Genomic DNA, 22,510 nt, shown 5'->3' on the forward strand with positions numbered 1-22,510 from the left:
AAAAAAAAAAAACTGCTTGGCAAACCTGGCAAACATTTGATGAAGTGACGACCAGCTTCCTGGCTTTCTCTTGTGCTCCTCCTGACATTTCAGAGAGTCACATGGCAAGCATCGAGCGTTTGATCATACTTATGTATGACAGAACAAGTGATCAGACTGAGGTGAATGGAGCAAGACAGCAGCTTTTCACAAGGAGAAGTCAGTCAATTGAAAACATTCCTCCAACCCAAGCAGCACTCAGGGAGCATATCAGAAGGGCAGTATACCAGGGAGGACACATATGGGGGCAAACATTCCTAGCTTCACCAGAGCTTCCTGATCCAAACCACTGGGGATGGAAAAGAAACTCAGAAGGGAAATTGGAACCAAAGTGGACAACCCTTCCTGAGGCATCACAATCCTGTCATGAGTTACTCAAATGTGGATGCACCAAAGGCTGCATAGGACGTTGTACTTGTTACAAAGCTGCTTTGAGGTGTACTTCCCTTTGCAAATGTGGTGGAACATGTGAAAGTGATTTCTCTCGACTTTAGCACAAACCAGGATTCAATGATGGAAAATGACATAATTGCCTTTTAAGAGTTTAAAAAAAATTGGAGAGAGTAAAAGCTTTGAAAGTGGTTCCATTGCATTTCCTGACCTCCAAAATGTATATTTAGACACTAAGATTATTATTCTACTTATTCTAGAAGCAAAGATGCAGGAAATCTAAGACGACTGGCATCCATTTTGAAAAATGAAAAAAAAAAAAAACAAACTAGTTTACGTTACTTCTTTCAAATGTCTCCATATCTATATCTTTTTAGGGTATGTAAAGGCATCATTGTGCAAAATTTCATGCTTGTAGCAAAAAATGCACGATTATTTCACATATCTGCTGGATATAACAAGTACGATAATAAGAGTATACAGAATAGTTTGAACTGTTTCTAGGATCCATTCTGTCAGTGTTGTCTATGGGTATTATGTTGACATTTGATCAAGTCTGAACATTTTGGCACTGTGCTTCTTAACCCCACTGCGTCCAGCTTCAGCAGAGGTCATTTTTCCGGCAGCTTCAACATTCCCTTCAGCACAGCTTTCAGCTCTGATGGAGAACTGATACAGTGTCCTGCAACAGGAATTCTTCACAACTTCAGAGGATGTGTTATTGTGGTGATCAGCCACGCCATGAAGAGTGCTGCTATGGTAATGAACCAATTACACAAACAGTACTGTGTACAGTGCATCCACAAACTATTCACAGTGCTTCACTTTTTCAAATTTGTTATGTTACAGACTTATTCTAAAATGGAGTAAATTCATTTTTTCCCTCAAAATTCTACTCACAACACCCCATAATGACAACAGGGGAAAAAAAATATTTTTTTAATTCCTTGCAAATTTATGAAAAATAAAAAAACTAAGAAATTGCCTGTCAGCATGGTGGCTTAAGTGGTTAGCACTGTTGCCTCACAGCGAGAAGGGCATGGGTTCAATTCCTGCCTGTGGCCTTTCTGTGTGGAGTTTGCATGTTCCCTGTGTTGCTTGAGTTTCCTCCGGGTGCTCCGGTTTCCTCCCACATACAAAGACATGCGGGTTAGGTGGATTGGAATCTTTAAATTGTCCGTAGGTGTGCGTGCGGGTGTGACTGTGTTGTTTGTGTGTTTGTGGCCCTGTGGCAGACTGGCGTCCTGTCCTGGGTGAACCTCATGCTCTATGACTGCTGGGATAGGCTCCAGCCCCCCGCGACCTTTAATTGGACTAAATGGTTGAAGATGAGTGTGTATGTGAGTGAAATGGCCTGTACATTAGTATTTACACCCTTTTCTCAATATTTTCTTAATGCACCTTTGACAGCAATTACAGCCTCAAGTCTTCTTGAATATGACACCACAAGCTTGGTGCACCCATCTTAGGGCAGTTTTAACCATTCCTCTTTGCAGCATCTCTCAAGCGCCATCAGGTTGGTTGGGGGAGCGGGTGTACAGCCATTTTCGGATCTCTCCAGAGATGTTCTGTTGGTTTCAGGTCTTGGCTCTGGCTGGGCCACTCAAGAACATTCACATTCACAGAGTTGTCCTGAAGCCACTCCTTTGATATCTTGGCTGTGTGCTTAGGGTCATTGTCCTGCTGAAAGATGATGAATCATCGTCCCTGTCTGAGGTCAAGAGTGCTTTGGAGCAGGTTTTCATCCAGGATGTCTCTGTATATTGCTGCATTGACCTTTCCGTCAATCCTGACTAGTCTCCCAGTTCCTGTCACTGAAAAACATCCCCACAGCATGATGCTGCCACCACCATGCTTCACTGTAGGGATGGTGCCTGGTTTCCTCCAAACATGACTCCTGGCGTTGACACCAAAGAGTTCAATCTTTGTCTCATCAGACCAGAGAATTTTCTCATGTTTTGAGAGTCTTTCAGGTACCTTTTGGTAAACTCCAGGCGGGCTGCCATGTGCCTTTTACTGAGAAGTAGCTTCCGTCTGGCTACTACCATACGGGCCTGATTGGTGTAATGCTGCAGAGATGGTTGTCCTTCTGGAAGGTCCTTCCTCTCCACAGAGGAATGCTGGAGCTCTGACAGTGACCATCGATGTCTTGGTCACCCCTGAATAAGGTCCTTCTTCCCCGATCACTCCATTTAGACAGGCAGCCAGCTCTATGGACAGTCCTGGTGGATCTGACATCTTCCATTTATGGATGATTGGAGCACTGTGCTCAATGGGACTTTAAAAGCTTTCCCAAGATTTGTGCCTCAAGACAATCCTGTCTCGGAGGTCTACAGACTTTTGACTTCGTGCTTTGTTTGTGCTCTGACATGTGGGACCTTACATGGGATTTCTTAGTTTTTTATTTTTAATAAATTTGTATGACTCTTTAAAAAAAACTTTTCATATTGTCATTATGGGGTATTGTGTGTAGAATTTTAGGAAAAAAAAATCATTTAATCCATTTTGAATAAGGCTGTAACATAACAAAATTTGGAAAAAGTGAAGCACTGTGAATACTTTCAGGATGCGGTGTAGCACAACAGTATGCTGGACCAGGGAATTTGTGTCTGAAAGTATAGTGTATGCTGAATAACAACAAAGCACACAGTGTTTCACTGTCCTGAAATTAGATTGGAGATTGTTGACTGCTGCTGTCTTAGGCCATGAATTATACCTTCCCAAAGATGCCTCTTGTGTACAGTAGTGTTCAGAATAATAGTAGTGCTATGTGACTAAAACGCTTAATCCAGGTATTTAGTATATTTCTTATTGTTACATGGTAAACAAGGTATCAGTAGATTCTCACAAATCCAACAAGACCAAGCATTCATGATATGCACACTCTTAAGGCTATGAAATTGGGCTATTAGTAAAAAAAAAAAGAAAAAGGGGTGTTCACAATAATAGTAGTGTGGCATTCAGTCAGTGAGTTCATCAATTCTGTGGAACAAACAGGTGTGAATCAGGTGTCCCCTATTTAAGGATGAAGCCAGCACCTGTTGAACATGCTTTTCTCTTTGAAAGCCTGAGGAAAATGGGACGTTGAAGACATTGTTCAGAAGAACAGCGTAGTTTGATTAAAAGTTGATCGGAGAGGGGAAAACTTATACGCAGGTGCAAAAAATTATAGGCTGTTCATCTACAATGATCTCCAACGCTTTAAAATGGACAAAAAACCAGAGACGCGTGGAAGAAACGGAAGACTATCAAAATAGATAGAAGAATAACCAGAATGGCAAAGGCTCACCCACTGATCAGCTCCAGGATGATCAAAGACAGTCTGGAGTTACCTGTAAGTGCTGTGACAGTTAGAAGACACCTGTGTGAAGCTAATTTATTTGCAAGAATCTCCCGCAAAGTCCCTCTGTTAAATAAAGACGTGCAGAAGAGGTTACAATTTGCCAAAGAACACATCAACTGGCCTAAAGAGAAATGAAGGAAAATTTTGTGGACTGATGAGAGTAAAATTGTTCTTTTGGGTCCAAGGGTCGCAGATAGTTTGTGAGACGACCACCAAACTCTGAATTCAAACCACAGTTCACAGTGAAGACAGTGAAACATGGTGGTGCAAGCATCATGATATGGGCATGTTATATATCGCATACCAGGTATCATGGATCAGTTTGGATATGTCACAATACTTGAAGAGGTCATGTTGCCTTATGCTGAAAAGGACATGCCCTTGAAATGGGTGTTTCAACAAGACAGTGACCCCAAGCACACTAATAAACAAGCAAAATCTTGGTTCCAAACCAACAAAATTAATGCCTCGCAGATGTGAAGAAATCATGAAAAACTGTGGTTATACAACTAAATGCTAGTTTAGTGATTTACAGGATTGCTAAAAAAGCAGTTTGAACATCCCCTTTTCTACTTTTTTTTACTAATAGCCCAATTTCACAGCCTTAAGAGTGTGCATATCATGAATGCTTGGTCTTGTTGGATTTGTGAGAATCTACTGAATCTACTGGTACCTTGTTTCCCATGTAACAATAAGAAATATACTCAAAACCTGGATTAATCTTTTTAGTCACATAGCACTACTATTATTCTGAACACTACTGTACGTAGATAACATCTCTGATGTCGTGCATATTGTATGTACAGTATGCAGTGTTTTGTGTAGCCCTACATTATGTAAACAGAACATTGTCATTTGCATTGAGTCCCTTTATGGTTGCAATTACTTGCAAAATTAAAATCCTGGCAGTTTTGCTGGTGCAGCATTAATTTGTGTATAAAAAGATGCGTTAAAGTGAGGAAATATAATGAGTTGCATCAGTGCTACGTTCCCCTACACAGCAAGATGGCCTCTTTGGCACACATGGAACCTCCATTAATGGGAGGTACCCCACGCCAACTGCACTAGCCCCCACAGGAACGGCCACTCATTGTGTGGACAGGCAACCTAAGGGTCATCACCCCTTACCATTAGGTGGCCCAGAGTACCCACAGGGAACCAGACCAGCCATAACATGTTGGGGTACAACAAGCATCCATCATGCAAGAGCAAGCCAGGCCTGTGCGCACAAGGCATAGGACACAGAACCATAGTCTTGGCCCCAGGCTGGGTTTGAACCCCCACAAAACAGATGTGATACTGTGCTAAACACCACTGCATCCATGATGCTGAGGCCCCAGCTACAGAGACAAAGGGGCAACATCCCCTTGTCACCTGCACTGGATAGGCACCCAAGAAATCAAGACTACCACCCATCCAGTTGGTGACCAGACAGAGGTTGTCATGTGCTACAATCTTGCAATCAGAAAGAAAGGTTTCATAATCAAACTTCCTTGTGTTGCTGTGTAGTACTGAAGCCACACATGATGTCACCCCTGGAAAGTGCACTTACAAGGAACTATATTGCACAACACTACTGTAGATAAATAACAAGGCAAACTGGAAAAAGTAACATGTTCTGACAAGTCAGTCAGTGTACAGAAAGGCTGGAGTTAATGGATTTTATTTTATTTATTTATTTTTTTTTGTAGTGTGTCATCTTGTTATTTTAATCTCTGGTCAGGGTGATATTTGAATGATTTCCTTTTGAACAGCCAGGTCCATAAGTAATTGGACAGGGATACAATTTTTGTAATTGTGGCATCGTACTAAAATACAATGGCACACAAATGAACCAGTCAAAATGTGTTTAACGTGTAGGCTGTTAGCTTTAATTCAACAGATTAACAAAAATAGTACATTAACCATTTAGGAGTTCCAACCAGTTCTATAAATCAAATCAAATCAATTTATTTATATAGCGCCAAATCACAACAAACAGTTGCCCCAAGGCGCTTTATTTGTAAGGCAAGGCCATACAATAATTACGGAAAAACCCCAACGGTCAAAACGACCCCCTGTGAGCAAGCACTTGGCAACAGTGGGAAGGAAAAACTCCCTTTTAACAGGAAGAAACCTCCACCAGAACCAGGCTCAGGGAGGGGCAGTCTTCTGCTGGGACTGGGACTAAATAATCCCTGAAATTTAAGATCCCTAAAGTAATTGGGCAAAGTAAACATAAGTATTGTTTTTAAAATAAAAAAACACTTTCTTCTTTAGCCAAGATAGGGGATGGATACATGAAAATTTTCCAACTCACTGAACATGTTTTTGACATCATTTATGTCCATCATTAGCATACGAACAGTATGGTACTGGGTGGTAAATCTGGAGTAGGCATTCCTCAAAAAATGATTTAAGACGAGCCTGGGTTGCTCAAAAAAGAATGATACAATGCCAGGTGAGCTAATTGGTGCCATCTTGCTGGATTGTTTGTACTCATCTTGGCTTGTTGCCATGACACAAGAGCTGAAATGACTTACAGATTCCTGTTCCTTTTTACAGTCATTTAAAGACACTAGGTGTCTGAAATGCATTTTATCGCATGGCCTTTAACTTAGTCTATTCCTGTTTACTACAGACAGCAACAGCAGCAAAAAAAAAAAAAAAAAACACAAGAAAAGACAACCATTCTCGATCATACACTTGTGTCAACATTGGCCTACCTGACAGATTAATTCACACATTGCACGTGTTACCTGAAAATATTCATAATTGGAAAGAGTCCAAATGCATGAATATTAGCAATTTTGTGTTTGTTTTTTCTTTAAGTAAGTTTTTGTCTTTTTTTTTTCCTGTTTGTTCCCAGTTTGCAGCACACCTGGTCAAAGTAAATTTCCCACGGGTTTGTATCCTGGATGGAGGGATCAACAAATTGAAGCCAACTGGACTCCTGACTGTCCCCTCCCCTCAAATCTGACTCCCAACCTTAGCTGTCGAATTCAGCTTTGAAGTAACAAAAAGGAACTGCAGAAATCACCCCTGACCTGAATGTTCTGTACCGTCATTGACATGTGTCCTTACATATTAAAGACTCTGCTTCATAAAGACAGGATAGAAGTTGCAACAATAACATCTTCTTGTGCACAACCGAACCCTTTGTATTTTTGTGCCAACATGTTTGATTAATTTATTTTTACCTCTTAGAAATGCCTGAATCAGTCGTTGTTGAATAAGCTAATAATTATATGTTGTTGTGGCCTCAGTGATAAATACAGGTGCCTGTGACAAAAAGTTGGATATACCATCAGCCTGTTTGAGTCTTTTTGTATGCACGAGTATCTACTGTAAATAGAAAATAACAGAAACTATGTCTATTTTGTGCTTATTGTCAGAATCATTTTTAAATAAGAGTCAGAGATCACAAGAGACAGAATGAGTAAGTTTAAAGATCTTTAGTAATACTTGCAGCAATGGAACAACAGTCAAAAATTGTTAACTGATCTCTGGGCTCACACGCTTATGTAGGAGGAGCATGAAACTGTCAGTACAACACATCTGTTATGCAGGCATGTATGGGTGGCTTCATCAGTTTTGGCTTGTATGGCGAAACTGTCAGTAGAACACATCTATTATACAGGCATGTATGGGTAGTGTCGTTAGATTAGCCTGTGGTTGGGTGACGGTGATCTCTAGTGAGAGTAGAGCACATTGAATCTAGCCTGGATAACTTAACTATTAACATAACTATTCACACCTTTTGCTCAATACTTTGTTGAAGCAAATTTGACAGGAATTATGGCCTCAAGTCTTCTTGACTATGATGCCACAAGCTTGGGGCACCTATCTTTGGGCAGTTTTGTCCATTCCTCTTTGCAGCACCTCTCAAGCTCCATCAGGTTGGATGGAGCGCATCGGTGCACAGACATTTTCAGATCTCTCAAGAGATGTTCAATCGGATTCATGTCTGGGATCTGGCTGGACCACTCAAGGACATTCACAGCAGAAATGTTTCTGTACCTTTCCTCAGATTTGTGCCTCGAGACAATCCTGTTTCAGAGGTCTACAGACAATTCCTTTGACTTCATGCTTGGTTTGTGCTCTGACATCCACTGTCAACTGTGGGACCTTATACGTAGACAGGTGTGTGCCTTTCCAAATCATGTCCACTCAAGTGAATTTACCACAGGTGTACTCCAATTAAGCTGTAGAAACATCTCAAAGATGATCAGTAGAAAGAGGATGCACCTGAGCTCAATTTTGAGCTTCATGGAAAAGGTTGTGAATACTTACGTACGCGTGATTTCTTAGTTTTTGAAATTTTAATAAATTTGCAAAAATTTAAAATAAATAAATCAAATTTTCACATTGTCATTATGGGGTATTGTGTGTTGGATTGTGTGAGGGGAAAAAATGAATCTCATCCATTTCGGAATAAGGCTGTAACAAAAAATGTGGAAAAAGTGAAGCACTGTGAATGCATTCTGGATGCACTGTATGTGGCCCTGCGATAGACTATCATCCTGTCCAGGGTGTACCCTGCCCTATGACTGCTGGGATAGGCTCAGCCCCCAGACCCTTAATTGGAGTAACTGGGTGTAGAAAATGGATGGAAGATGGCTGGCCCAAGGTGCAAGAACAACAAACACAACCATAAACAATGCAATAAGTGGACACGAGATTCACATTAACAGCAGACTGTAAATGAAGTAAACCGTGGTGAGACAAGCAAGTACAGTGGACAGTAGGCAGTGCAAGTAGACTGAAGCAGGGTCCAAAATAAAGTGCCGGTGCATAGATGTCCATTTGCAGTAGCCACTGTCAATTAAGGAAAGTGACACTGCACAGTTGTTTGTGTCTTATGTCCACGTCATCAGAGGGGCAGGTGATTACAGGGATGAGATGATGGGTCCTGTGTGTTCAGGGCTCAGCTCCTGAATGATATGTGCAGTATAATCATTCCACATTGGCACAAGTTCAAGGACACCGTTAAAAGCCCAAAGTTTATGATGACATTCATGCCCATGATGACTGTATGTTAACCTCTGAAACAACATAGTAGAGAAGCTAGAATCTTCGACTGGACTGGGTTGCTTGACGCGAGGACGTTTCGCTTCAAATCGCAGAAGCTTCCTCAGCTAAAATTCTTGCTCTGGTGGTCTGACTTCTGTCTTGACTCTTGTAGAGAAGAATAATCAAGAAGTCACAAAAGCTGGAGTTTTAAACCTAACCAGACCCCTCCTACCGAGAGGCAGACTGCTATAGGCCAGTGACTAAACAATACCTCTAATTAGCACCTATTGTGCTCTAGTTAGCACCCTCCTAATGACAGGGCAGCTGTCCCCTAATGATGGGACTGACCCTCTCTTGATGGCACCCTTGACGACTCTGCTGATGACGTGAATGACTCATTACCATGAACAAAAGACTGAAACTGCTTTGACCTGAGTACCCCATTGTAAACAGGGGATAAAGCATGTCTCAGACCCCCTCCCCGGTTAAGGCTGGGTTTCAAACGTTTCACAAAGAATGCCTCCTTGACCCCTCTCTCAAACCATTTCTTCTCTCTGGCTAATTTTAACTTCCTTGTCCTCAAACATGTGGTTAGTGTCTTTAAGGTGGAGATTAACTGCAGACTGAGGTCCACTGGCGCCCTCTCTGCGATGCTGGTATAGCCTTTTGTGTAAAGGTTGCTTAGTCTCACCTGGTCCCTTATGTTGACGGTGAACTGTCCGTTCTTTTACAGTCTTATACACCCCTCGCAGGGCCTTCTGGTGGTGTCTGGCCCATCCTTCTAAGCTCTGAGCGTCTATGGAGGGGCCAGACCAGACAACCAATCCAATGGTAGCCATGCGTGTCTACCGAACACAGTGTAATGAGGAGTCATCCCTGTCGTGCTGTGAACGGTGTTATTATAAGCCTGGACCAGGGCTGGCAATTTATCTGGCCAAAACCGCTGTTGGGTCTCTGGGAGAGAGTTGAGCAACTGTAAAAGGGTCTGATTGAATCGTTCACAACCACCTTTTCCCTGGGGATGGTATGCCGTGGTTCTGCTTTTATGGCACCCATACAGTTGACAAAGCTGCTTCATCAAGGAGGATTCAAAGGCCGCTCCACAATCGGAAAGTATCCGTTCCGGGCATCCAAATGTCAAGATCCAATTACTGTATAATGCTCTGGCGGTGGTATCTGCGGAGTGGTCCCGAGTAGGCACTGCAACAGCATACTTTAAAAACAGGTCTGTCATCACCAATATGTATTGATACCTGTCCTCTGGGCTACCAAGGGACAGATAATCAATGCTGACCACTTCAAAGGGGTAAGAGGTCCAAATAGGTTTCAGTGGGGCCCTGCCATCAGGCTCAGATTTATTATACACGCACTGAGGACAAGAGCTGCACCACTTCTCCAAATCTTTCTCCATTCCAGGCCAGAAGCAGCGTTACTGGAGAATCATCTTTGTTCGGTCCATGCTTGGATGGTCCATCCCATCGTGGTGGGCCTTCCATACAGCCAGCGTTTTCTGCTTGGGGACAAGAACCTGACAAATTACAGTCCCAGTACCTACATCCTCCCTTCACCTTTTCAGCACCCCATCTTCTACTTCAATCTATCCCAATATCTTATAAGGCCTTTCAGAAATGTGGAAGTGTCAGCACATACCTCAGGGCACGCTCACTGCAGCTCTTTGTGCAGCTTTGTATGGCAGAGGTCAGGGTCCGCCTTCTGCCGGTCTTCCCACGATGCTCCATCTTCTGCCGTAACTTGAAGCGACTGCACTGGGCTATCGTCCTGCTCGGGTAATCGGGATAAAACATCTGCATTTCTGTTCTGAGTGCCAGGCTGATACTTTAAGGTATATTTAAAGTTAGCTAACTGAGCTACGCACCTTTGTTCCACTGCACCCAAACTGGCTGTATCCAGATGTACCAAGGGGTTATTGTCAGTGAAAACCGTAAATTCCGCACCAATTTTTCTGTGACCGCCCACTTTAGCGCCAGCAGCTCTAGCTTGAACAAATATAGTTTTGGTCATTACGCTCCGTTGGTTGGAGGTTGCGGCTCGCATAGGCGATAACACTCTCCTTCCCGTCCTGTACCTGTGCAAGTACTGCTCCTAGGCCCTCAAAGCTGGCATCTGTGTAGAGACGAAAGGGTTGAGAAAAATCTGCATATGCTAGAATTGGGGCATTTAATAATGCCTCCTTCAACTTATCAAAAGCCTGCTGGCACTCTTCTGACCAGGCAACTGGAACTGTTCGGTCTTGGGTGGTGCCATGGGTCAAAGCGTTAAGAGGTAGGGCAATCATAGAGAAGTTTGGTATAAAGCGGCGGTAATACCCAGCAAACCCAAGGAATGACTTCACCTGTTTTGCCGTCTTGGGGACAGGCCAGTCCATCACCGCCTCCATTTTTACTGGGTGCGTGGCCACTCCCTCCTCACTGATCACATGCCCCAGGTATTTCACGCTTCTCTGGAAAAGACAGCACTTCCGAGGTTGCAGTTTCAACCCATGTTCCTGCAACTTCTCAAAAACCTCTTCCAGGTGGCGCAAGTGGCTGTCAAAATCAGAGGAGAACACCACAACATCATCTAAATAAATAAGCAGAAAGTCATTTACCATATGGCCCAAACACCGTTGCATGAGCCTCCGGAAGGTAGCAGGTGCACTGTGTAGCCCAAAGGGCATCCTTTCAAATTCGTAAAAACCAAGAGGCATGGTAAAGGCAGTTTTCTCCTTGTCAGCTGGGTCTACCTCAACTTGCCAATAGCCAAGATAGTGTTGTCAAGTCCAATGTAGAATACCATTTAGCTGCTTTTAGCCCTGTTAATGACTTCTCAATGCGGGGGAGGGGATAGGCATCCTTGTGGGTCAGTGCATTCAATTTCCGATAATCGACACAAAATCACCAAGAGTCATCTTTCTTTCTCACTAAGATGATTGGTAATGCCCATGGGCTGGAGCTTTCCCGTACCACTCCACTCTCCCGCATATTCTTCAACAGAGACCTCAATTCTGTATACAGGCTCAGCAGCACATGTCTATAACTCTCCTGGCTTGGTGGAGCTGTGCCCGTGGGAATCTGATGCTTGACCACTCCCATGCGTCCAAAATCCTCTTTGTGGCGTAAAAACACAGACTTCTGTTGCTGTTCTTCAGTCAACCCACTCCCCTGCAAAGACATGGTCGGGTGCAAGTCATTTGGTGTTTCAGCTATATCAGCAATACCTTGTACTGCCACCTCTATAACATCAGGGGCCACACTGTTCAGCACATGGTCCTGCTCCCCCTGGATTGTCGCTGGATCCACTTCAGTAACTCGGGCCAATGGTAGTTGCTGAGGCACCTCTACTAAATAAGGATTGGGATTGCAGAACCGGCAGGGTACTCGTCCATCTTTCACGGTGGCCAGAGTCTACCTGACCAGCCACTCACCATCACTGCTTATGAGAGGTTCAATAACAACAACACAGTTAATAGGAATATCATTTACCTGTGTCCATAGAACCATCTCTGTGTGTGGGGGGATGGTCACGGGCGGCTGGCGCGGAAGTCTGGCAACCCCATCCACTGTAGGTCGGGGCCCACTGATGGCAATCCGCTGGCACTCTGTGAAGGCTTTGGTCCACAATTTTCCTTCAGCTGAAGGCAGAGTGGTTTTGAAGGCTGCTAGCCCCGAGTGGTTGCCCTGGGTAAGTGAAGACCAAAGATGTTCATACCAATAATTCCCTTCTCTGGCCCAAGACATCCATCTTCCACAATGATAATTACGTTTTCGTAGCGCCCTAACTTGTCCCACCACACAATTTACAGCCACATAGCCAATATATGGAATCTGTAGGCCATTAGCAGCCCGCAAGGTTAGCCAAGGGACATCTGCAGGGGTAGTCAATTTAATCCCTTCCATAATTTCCTAAACAAAGCCTGGCTCATCAAAGATACTTGTGACCCTGTATCAAGTATAAAGGGGATTGTACAATTATAACTCAGGGTCTGTTGCCGCAGCAGGTTCTGGGGCCTGTATGGAGTGCGCCTTGGGCTCTGAAACAACCGCCCCCACTGCTTGGCCCTCAGCTGCAGGGGTGGCTAAAAATCCTGCGGCTCCCTTGTTCATGCCACTGGTAAGAGGGGGTCCCTGCTTGTGGATGTCCCATTTGAGATTGTGGGGTTGGAGATGGAACTCGGAACTGAGCTTTAATATCCTCCACTATTACAGATGACATAGCCTTTAATTGCTCTTTAATATCCTTCCTTAACTCCCCAACAGCTCCTCCTTCAGCTCAGAATGCATCTTTTCCCTTAATTTCTCACTGTCAAAGGTGGTTGGTCTAGAAGGAGCGTAGGCTGCGACACGATTTGACACCAGCACATCATCCTCTTCCTCAAGCTCTTTCCCCAAGGCGCGAGCCTCTTTACAAGCAATTTTAAAAGTCATATCATCTCTACGCCGCATTTGGTGACTAAGTTCCTGTTTAAGCGGCCCTTTAAGGAGACCAACCATAAACTGATCCAAAAGCAGGTCGTCCTCCCCAGTCCCATCTACATCAGCATCTTGCCACCTAGAAAACACTTCACGGAGGCTAAAATAAAAGTTTTAATTGATTCACCAGCCCTCTGTTTACAGTTAAAAAAAATTTACACATAATTTTGCTTTTGTGGCAGGCTTAGCGTAAAGGTTTTGTAAAAAAGCCAATACCTTAGCCCCAGTGTCCTTTTCAGTTGATTTGGCTAGCATTAGCTCCTGCTTGGCTTCCCCTTCCAAGGCTCCCAAAACAAAATCTGCCTGCTGCTGTGGGTTTAGACCTTGCGCCCTCAACATTGCTTCCACCTTTGCAGCTTCCCCATTGAATTTTGGAATCCATGCGGCCCCATAAACCATGGCATCATATAGCTGCACTGGGGCCTGGTTGAGCTGGGTCCATTTCTCAGCAGTAGCACTGGTTATCCTGCCGACAACGCCAAAGAAATGTCACCAATCAGGGTCTTTTAATCACCAAGTACAACTCCTAAGAAACAGCCCAAGCTAATGTTGGCAAAATTGAAAACAATTTATTCACAATTAAAATAAATAAGTATTTAACTAAAACTACCAAAAGTCAATATAAAATGTCCGGAACCAGTAAAGATAATAAAAATAAAAAAAAAGAACCCAAAGCCTCAGTCAGAAAGAATAAAATCACAATATCTTGCTTTTTAAAAAAAAAAAAAAGACTCTGCATAGAGCTGGGCATTGACAGTGGGGAGCTGAATGATTATCCCTCCTTTTTTTTTTGACAATACTCCGCAACGTCCGAGTGGTCCCGGGGCTCAGGTCAGACCTCCACTTCGCGGGCGCTGCCCATGCATCTTGTCCTCTCCATCTCCAGCACCTCCGGCCACGGTCCGCGTCTTCCTCCTCCATACCTCCACACACAGCCAGCTGTACAGACCAGAGGGAGGGGCTGAGGGCCATGCACAATCTCAAAAAGGTGCGCACGCACACACACACAAGCAGTCTGGGAGACGTCCCTTTTACTTAACCATATAGCAAGCGTTGTGCGCGCGTCCTGTCCTTTCGATCCCCTGCGCCTCTGGCCGCAATCTGTGTCTCTCCTTCCCTGTGCTTCCACACCCAGCAAGCTGTACAGATTAGAGGGAGAACTCTAGCATAAACCTCACCAAGACGTGCACGCACACACAAGCAGTCTAAGACACGTCCCTCTCTTAACTGTTTAGCAGCGTTGTACGTGTCTCTCTCCGTCCTGTCTCTCTACCTGGCGTCCTGCGTCCGCGTCTGCACCTGCGTCAGGCTTCCTCTCTTGTGGGCCTCCCCGCTCCAAGTCCTCCTCCCACACCCACACTCTCTGCGCTTTTATCCCAGTCTGTGGGCCACAGGGGCCAGTGGTAGAAGTTCATGGGGCAATGAACATACAACATACAAAAGCACACACGTGCAAAAGAACCAAAACACAACAATCACATGATGAAAAGAAAAAAGCACGGCAAATCACAGCACAACTATACATGCAACTGACAAGCACAGCAAAAATACAGAAAAAAAAAGACAAAAAAAAAGCAAGGCCCCTGTGACATATTTGTATTGTAAATTGTGTCGGTAGCATGGCCCAAGCAGAGGGTCACCCCTTTGAGTCTGGTCTGCTTGAGGGTTCTTCCTCAAATCATCAGACGGAGTTTTTCCTTACCACTGTCACCTGTGTGTTTGCTCTAGGGGTTGGTAAGTGTTGGGTATTTCTCCTGCCAAACATTCTTAAAACCTTTAACAAGACAACAGAGTCAAAAACACCAGTGAGACAGAAAGTCAAATTTAGCTCGCGAGGAGTGCAAACAGTCCGTACATGTAGTACCACTGAAAGCACTAAGGACTGTTGCGCATGCCTCACTCTTTTTATTAGGAGAAAGCCTACCCACATTGTGAAACTTGTCCTAAGGGGGGGGGGGGGGGGGGTGGGTGACGCGAGACAAGTTTCTTCCCGTAAAACAACACATACGCAATAAGTGCAGCTGCGTGGAAAAACAGTTCCTTTGTTTAATCATATCTTGAAGGTCAGCACATCTCGTTCTTGCAGGCTCCTCTGTTTGCACTTATCATCTGTTCTGCAAAAGCTTGGAGTGTCCTGTTTAAAACAGTAAGCATTTGTACAGCATAAGGTCAAAATAACCTCCATCTCTTCACTCCCAGTCGTTAGTGGCTACAGAAACAAAGGTTGTGCTGTCAGTGTAATAATAACAAGTACATTCTCAGGGTTACGTTAAGACAGGTGCAAAACAGCTCAATAACATTTCATCAGAACAAAGACAAAGGAACAAATGTTTAACAGTGATAAAATATATATATATAAAATCTTTAACATTTCCCTCCTGTTATCGCTTGTTAAACATATAGTAGGCATCACCTAGCTTAGCACTTCTTTTGAGATTTTCACTAAGAGGTTCATCATGGTATGTTCTACAGGCTTACACCCCAGAGGTTATGTCATCATCATCGGTGTCTGGGTCATCATACTTCCATTGGTCTGGGTACAGGTCATGAGAGCCCTCTTCCTCCTCCTCGTCGTTTTGCCCCAGGAGTGGATATGAAGCTGGTCCCCCTCCTGGTCCTGGACCTATTGCTGTGGTTATCATTCTATTTGCAAGGCCTCGAAGACATGGAATACAACAACATCCACACAATGTTAGAATCGCAGCAAATACTGCTATAGACACTAATAGTGAAGAAGTCAAAGACCTCCATTTTCCCATCCCTTCCAGCCACCAATCCCAGCCTTCGGTGTTTACTCCACTGTGCTCTTTCATCTTCCTGTTCAACGTCCTCAGCCCGTCGATGGCTTGAGTGAGGCTGCCATCTGCAGCTGTGTTGTTGGGAATGAATGTGCAGCATTGTTCTCCGAACATGGCACAAACACCTCCTTTCTCTGCCAACAACATATCCAGAGCAATACGGTTCTGGAAGGCCATAAGGGACGTGGCTTCTAACTGTGAATGGACAGCCTTAAATCCTTCCTCAGTCCAATTTCCTAATTTCTGCACATTGTAGTGGATGTAGTTTATTCTGTCTACGTTCTTATTAATTGAACACCACCAACAGATGGAGGATTCGAATCCAGCTGCTATTTGATCAACCAGTTATACTCGTCAGGCACTCCTCTGGGGACTCCTATCGCATCAATATATGTTGGATCTCCCACTCCTTTCCAATCTCTTTTTACTCTATGTCTGGCTATGCCTTTCTGCCAGTCTTCAGGAATAAGAGAGGCTGCATATGTCATAACGTCTTCAGGGGTCATGGGTATAGCTTTAACTGGTAACAATAATGATATTAATGCACAATAACCTGACACATTTCTTGCCAGTCTGTCAAAGATTCTGTTATCACCACACCACCACCATACATCACTCCTACTGACAGGCTTGAATGTGGACTTACTATGGACCACATCCTTACACCAGGCAGTGTGGTTTAAGCTACCCAAAGTCTTACTTATCCCTGTCAAGTTTACACATGTATGGTTAGCATGCCCAACTTTGCTTGAAATAAAGGTTTAATCTTAGTCAATTTGGTCAATGGATAGATCTTGTCCCACTTAGAACAATTGTTGTTTGCTGCAATGTATGTCTGTGTCATTACAGTCAACAGACAGTCTTTGGGTAATGCTGCCGGTATTACCTGTAATATAGGTCTGGGTCCCATACATACAACACAGTCCCTTTTTGAAGCTAGTCCTGCTTGTTCTGCCATTAAAAGCCAATTATTTTGTCCACTAATTCCTGTAGTTACTAGGAACCAGTCATCTGTTTTCATGTCTTTTGTATTTCTTATGGATGCACCCTTTGTCCTGCTGAGATCAGTCATAACTGGTTGCTTTAATGTCTTGTTAGCTGTAGCCATGATATTATCTTCACACAATATCAGGGAGAAGTAGGGGTCAGACCCTGTTTTGTGGACCCACAACAAAAACAACCAACATTCTGGATCCGGTGTTCCTGGTGGGATTATGGATTTGTTTTTTGTATCCACTGCAATCAGCAAGCTATCCTCTGTTTGATACATTTTGAGGAATTGGCTTTGGTACTTAGCCCACCCGGTTTGAGCCCAACTAGGCGTCCATCTGTCATACCTATCTGCCACCAAGGTCTCCCATCTCTTATCCTGTTGATCATTTGTCATATACCAATCATAGCCACTATACCATGATCCCTGTTGATCATCCTGTGTCCGTGTCAAGGATGTAAAAGGGACTTTGATTACTACTGAAGCATTTCGGGGAAAGCAGGCCTGTACACCAAATTGATATGCTCTTGTTTACTACATCGATGCCCTACAGGTATAAGTGGATTGGGGCCTCTGTCCTCTCTTTTTGGCCTATTTAGTTTGTTGATGTGTCCTGTATTGTCGTGTCCGACACTTATGGCTTTCACTAATAAGCCTAATCCAAAAAAGAAAAGTAGCATAATAAGGACTGTCCATGGGGTCCAGGGACCCTCGTTCTTTTTGTTTTTTACTTTTGTCATTTCTACACACTACAGCACACCTATGTTCAGAACAGTGGTTTCTTAAAGTCTTCTGCTAGCTTTCGTGTCTAACCTGGATCTTAACACCAAGCTCACACACTATTACTAGTCTTATCCTACTGTTCTTACTGTTTGCCTGTGTCTGCAGAAATGACTTTCTTACAGTGAGTTAAATGAATCCATGTACTTCTTTCCCCAATTTTCAAAGCTGTGGGTGTTGTGAGTAGTACTTGATGGGGCCCTTCCCACTTAGGTGAATGCCAGTGTTTTCTCTTGATGCTTCTTATCAACACCCAGTCTCCAGGTACCACTTTAGGGTCATCCTGTGGAGAAATGGGATCATCAGTGTTTGAAACTCTCCCTCGTTGTCTTTCTAACATCTTCCTCATGTAATCTGCCAAATTGGCTTCCTCAGGTACATCCCAAATTTGCCCATAATATGGCAATCGGTATTTTCTGCCAAACAATGTTTCATACGGTGTCAACCCCATGGTACTAGTTATGTTTATGTACATTTTTACCAAATCTACACAATGTGTCCATGGTCTGCCTGTTTCCTCCATTGTCTTCCTAAGTCTGTTTTTTACTGTCCCATTCATCCTTTCTACTAATCCGGCACTTTGTGGATGATAAGCACAATGATTTTTGAGATTAATCTGTAGCGCTTCTCCCACATGTTGCACTATTGTATTAACAAAATGCGCTCCATTATCTGAATAGACTGTTTCTGGTATTCCAAATCGTGGAATGATGTCTTTGCACAGTGCTTTAGCCACTGTAAGTGCATCTGCATGTTTTGTGGGGAACAATTCTACCCATTTTGAGAAGGCATCAATTATGACTAAACAAAATTCCTTCCCTTCATGTTTACTCAGCTGTATATAATCCATATGAATCACTTGAAAGGGATATTGTGGTGTTGGAAATTTGCCTCTTTGGGGTCTCAAATTGCCTTGTGAGTTGTGTTTTGCACATGTCATGCATGCTCTACAATGCTGTTTTGCATATGCATCGAACCCATAAAGACAAAAAATAGATTGCAATTGCGATATCATACCCCCTGATGAGACATGCGTCACGCCATGGCTCATAATAGCTGCCCATTTAAACATATTTTTTGGCAATATGGGTTTCTTTTGTGGTCATAAGTACAAATCATTTGCGAATGTAGCTCCTTTGTGTAACCACATCTGCCTTTCTTTCTCAGGTGCCTGCTGTTGCATCTCAGCAAGCAGTATGTGACCTAAGTGCAAATCTGGAGTGGTTTCCTGTACAACAAAAATAGAAGAAGCTGCTGCTGCCTCCTTTGCTGCTCTGTCAGCAAAATCATTTCCTTTTGAAAGACTGTCAGAGCCTTTGGTGTGAGCCGCACATTTGCATATAGCAATTTGTTTAGGCAATTTCACAGCTTTCAGTAGTGCAGTTAGGAGTGTGGCATGAGTTACTGGCTTTCCAGATGATGTCACCATCCCATGCTCTTCCCACAGTTTTGCAAACACATGCACTGTGCTGAAAGCGTACTGGCTGTCCGTATAGATTGTCACAGCTTTTCCTTTAAACAAATGACAAGCTGCAGTTAAAGCAACTAATTCAGCTGCTTGCGCTGAGAATGACAATGGCAATGAAGTAGAATCCAATACTTCTGAATTTGTGACAACAGCATATCCAGATTGTGTTTGTCCATAAGCATTTTTAATGGAGGATCCATCCACATACACAATTGTACTGTGTGGGATGGGCGTATCCAAAAGATCAACACGGGCCTTCATACAGACAGTTGCTACATCAAGACAATTGTGCGGCTCACCATCCTCAGGTAAAGGTATCAATGTGGATGGGTTCAATGTTGTACATCGCTCTACCGTAAGGTGTGGTTGTGATAATAGCAAGGACATGCACGAAAGATGTCTTGCTGGGGACAAAAAGCTCATGTTTGTCTGCAACAGAAGTGCAGAAACTGCATGTGGAACTTTCAATGTCAGCTGATGGAATAGAACAACATTACTGCTACTTTGAACAGCCATAGAGGCTGCAACAACAGCTTGTACGCATGGTGGTAGAGCACTTGCCACTGCATCCAATTTAGATGAGTAGTAGGCAACTGGCCTTAATTTTGAGCCATACACTTGTACCAAAACACTAGTCATGAACGTATTCTTACAATCAACTGTTTGAATGAATGGTTTACTATAATCTGGTAGTGCCAAAACTGTGGATGACACTAATGTTTGTTTGACTTTTACAAAAGCTTCCTCAGCATCTTTGTTCCACTCCAGCACAGTTGACATTGAAATATCATCTTTGTACATCAAATCAGAAAGTGGACTAGTCAACTCTGCATAGCAAGGAATCCATGCCCTGCAGTAATTTGTCAGTCCAAGAAATGACATCTGTTTTTTAGTTTGTGGTTTTGGAGCATGTAAAATCGCTTCCTTTCTGTCAGACAGGATAGTACGCCCTGTGGCTGATAATTCATGTAATAAATATTTTACTTTATCCCTACACAACTGAACTTTGTTTTTACTCACTTTGTGGCCATTATCAAATAAGAAACATAATAATGCTACTGTGTCAGTTATGCAGTTTTCTCGTGTGTCAGAGGCAATCAAAATGTCATCAACATACACTAATAGTTGGCTATCTGCCGGTGGAACTAAATTGGCTAAACATGCTGACATGACTTGAGAATAAATAGTTGGACTCTCTGCGTAACCCTGCGGTAATCTGGTAAATGTATATCGTTGTCCTTTAAAGGTAAAAGCAAACCAGAATTGACTATCTGGGTCCACTAGTACCGAGAAAAATGCATTACTTATGTCAATTACTGAGAAACTATTAGAATTTGGTCTCAGCGAATTTAACAAGGTATGTGGATCTGGGACACATGGTGCTCTTTTAATCACAGCAGCATTTACTGCCTGCAGATCTTGAATCATTCTCCACCCCACTGAGGGCGGAGCCTTTTTTACAGGAAATATGGGTGTGTTACATGGTGAATCTGGGCATGGCACTATTACTCCTGCTGTTAACAAATCCTCTATTACTGGCCTGATTCCTTCAATTGCATCAGGTTTCAATGGATACTGTCTTACACATGGTCTGTATTCTGTTTTTGGTCTTATAACTACAGGTTGTGCATTTTTAATCAGTCCTACGTCTGAAGGACCTGTTGTCCACAATCCTGATGGTACTGAAGAAAGAAGATCATCTTCTCCAGGACTCAACTGAAACACTCAGGATTGTGAAGTGGACACATCAATATGTGTTCCGGCTGTCAGCACCAATGAGACATTAACTGGCACTTTATACAATTTAGTTGATGGACTGAACTCCGTTCGTGGTCCAACTCTGCTCCAATCAGTGGCTGACAAAGCTGTCATGACTGTCAGTCCCAAATCTTGCCATTCTGTCAAATATGGTTTACAAAGTGACACATGTAATGGCATACCTGTGAATCTCAATTTTAAAACATCTTCAGTGGCACCTGTCACTGTTATGACAGCTGTTGAGTTGCCATCATGAATCAAATCTGTCATTGTCAGCTTCACAGGTGAACTGTCTTTCAATTTGTTTTCATAGTCACCATCCGGACCTGGAGGATCTTTATGCCACATTGTGACATGCAGGTCAGGTGGTGACATCTTTTGTTCAGGATGTTTCAGTAGGGCTGTTGCTTGCAAGACGACATCTTTACCCCATCCGGCAGCATCTTCTTCAGAAATGTCAAATGTATAGTAATAGTGGAATGTGGGGTCATCGCTTTCTTCTCTCACCATGTTAACACCTCCTGTGCGCTCAACAACTAATTTCCCTTGTTCCACAATTATGGACAAGCCCAATGCAGTCAATCCGTCTCGTCCTAAGAGGTTAACTGGACATTGTGGCATGTTCAACACTGACATAGTACGTCAGGCCAAATGGATCTGTCAACGTTATGGGTTTAGTGAGAGGGACATTTGATGTTTGCCCATTTGCTGAGCGAACTTTGAACGTTTCGCTGCTCAATTTATGGACTGGTATATTATCATTGCATGTAGTTCTACATGCCCCTGTATCACAAAGAAACACTACGGGCCGCCCATTTACTAACAAGGTCACTTCTGGTTTGGGTACTGGATTTCCCAGTAAGGCACACAGATCCATATCACAATCAGACTGCCTATCTGATGTGGAGTCATGGATTATGGATTCTAGTCATTGTGGATATTGTGGCTGCGGAGGAGTATTTCGCTGTGGAGCTCTTTCCGCATTCGGGGGTGGATTTGGACAATTCCTAGACATATGTCCCTCTCTTCCACAGTTCCAACATATCAGGGGACCACGGGGTGATCCTCCCTGTCTGTTCAGTGGTTGCTGTGGCGGCCATGGTCCTTGACGTTGTGGTTGTCTACCTTGTCTATTCTGCCATGGTTTTTGGGGACGTTTCCATTGTTTTTGCTGTCTCATATTACTCTGCTGGTAATATATTTCATCATCCCCTTGTGCCACATACACTCCTTTGTCATTACTTCCTGTCTGCTTTTTCTGTTTCAGGACCTCCTTGGCATGACAACAGTGAGTGTGTGTTTCTTCTAATGTGCCTGTTGGCAAGCCAATCCAGTGTTTCTGTATCCAAGCTTTTATATCCTTATTGGAATGCTGGATCAGAGCATTTTTTAATTGTTGTTCATACACCGGTGTTCCTGGCGATATGCCACTATGGACCCTAAAGACACTCTCAAATCTGCATCTAAAGTCTGCCCATGGCT

The 22,510-nt window shown here is 43.4% G+C and overlaps 1 protein-coding gene and 1 long non-coding RNA gene across 7 annotated transcripts in view; both read left to right on the forward strand.

Moving 5' to 3' along the window:
- cadm1a (cell adhesion molecule 1a) overlaps nucleotides 1-22,510 on the forward strand; it is a 1,471,967-nt gene that overhangs the window by 1,129,000 nt on the left and 320,457 nt on the right. The gene's annotated exons all lie outside the window — the stretch shown is intronic.
- Nucleotides 957-7,059, forward strand: LOC117516932. The gene is made up of 2 exons (XR_004562579.1): nucleotides 957-1,188; nucleotides 6,621-7,059. It is a non-coding gene; the product is annotated as an uncharacterized LOC117516932 (long non-coding RNA).

This window comes from Thalassophryne amazonica, chromosome 9, assembly GCF_902500255.1.
Source record: "Thalassophryne amazonica chromosome 9, fThaAma1.1, whole genome shotgun sequence".
NCBI lineage: Eukaryota > Metazoa > Chordata > Actinopteri > Batrachoidiformes > Batrachoididae > Thalassophryne > Thalassophryne amazonica.